At 37.4% G+C, this 1,324-nt stretch overlaps 1 protein-coding gene across 1 annotated transcript in view; it reads left to right on the forward strand.

Annotated features, from left to right (window-relative positions):
* The first annotated feature begins 490 nt into the window (after positions 1–490).
* The window catches only part of LOC101858503 (zinc finger protein 431), an 8,583-nt gene continuing 7,749 nt past the window's right edge, over positions 491–1,324 (forward strand). The window contains exon 1 of the mRNA XM_005102965.3: positions 491–542. The gene's annotated coding sequence lies outside the window, so the exon portion shown is untranslated. The remainder of the gene's footprint in view (positions 543–1,324) is intronic.

The raw sequence follows: 1,324 nt of genomic DNA on the forward strand, positions 1-1,324 counted from the left end.
AAACCAATGAGGATAAGTGGTTGGCGGGCGCTCTGGTGTGGTTTGCTTCTTCTTTCCTATGAAACATCTATCGTCCGTATCTCCCCTTCTTCTTTTTTATGTTTGTTACTCTCTTGTAACACCTCTAATCTTCTGGCGTTCATATGACCATATGCAGTTATTGTGAGCGCCGTAAAACCTCTACTAAAACTAACTAAAATGAGGATGAATCAGGGTTGCCGATGAGGATTTTGCAAAATCACTAGATAGATTTCATGAAAAGCTTCTCTCTTTTTGTTAAAAAATCACTAGATTCATTTCAAACGCTTGCCCCCTCACCCCCCCCCCCCCCCCCTCTCCTAGGAAAACTTATCAGTTTTGATAAAAAAATAATTCTCAAGGCCCTAAAGTCACTTGCTTTGGCAGCCCTGGGATAAATTTATAACGTATAGGTATCGATGTTTAGAGCAGGTATCGGTACCGATACCCATGTTCCAGGTCAAGATTTGCAGTTCCGGTTCAAATTTGTCGGAAAGACGAGGAATCACAATAATCGTTAGTTTGTGAGTATAATATATTGTTAAAAAAGAAGTGCAATATAAATGATTTCAGACATCATATGACATTTGAAATATTAGAATTAGGCCTAAAATTTGTTTGGTAGCATGTGGCATGATCTATTAGGAGGGTATTTTGAATGGGAAAGTGGGGTTTTAGTTTCTCCAACCTGTCGTGGAAAGGCGGCTTCGGGATAATCCGCCCGACATGTTGGACAAGTCAAAGTGTCCTGTGTGTGATTTCTACAAATCTTTTGTCGTAAGTCGAAATAATAATTAGAAGACATCTAAATCTATGCTTCGAGGATTTTTTTCGTAATTATTACCAATTAAAATTAAAATGATAACAGTAGCAATTCATAAACGGCCTACACATTGGTGGTGATCATGATGATAAATTTTAAACGGATAAAATTGAACGTCAGAGACTTGACTTCATATTTTCAAACAACGTCCTTTTGTAGATTCTTGGTTTGATGTTGAAGTGAAAAGCTTATAGTCTATATATATTGACTATATAGAATAGAGTCTACTAGATCTAGATATTAAATTATAGATCTAGAATCTAGATCTAGATATCTAGCCTAGTACTAGTACTGTGTTGGGTGATCTTGTAGTTCCGTTCGTTAAAGTCCACGATCCATTTGTTTGCATCCAGAGAAGAAATCCAGAAGTCTTGATGACCAAATACTATTTGAAATAGGCTGCACAAAGAGTAGGGATGCAACCTAACTAATAAACATCAAATTAGGATAAAATTCAGCATGCCCCCTTAACCCCCCCCCCCA

The sequence above is a fragment of the Aplysia californica genome, unplaced genomic scaffold (assembly GCF_000002075.1).
Source record: "Aplysia californica isolate F4 #8 unplaced genomic scaffold, AplCal3.0 scaffold00352, whole genome shotgun sequence".
In the NCBI taxonomy this organism is placed as follows: domain Eukaryota; kingdom Metazoa; phylum Mollusca; class Gastropoda; order Aplysiida; family Aplysiidae; genus Aplysia; species Aplysia californica.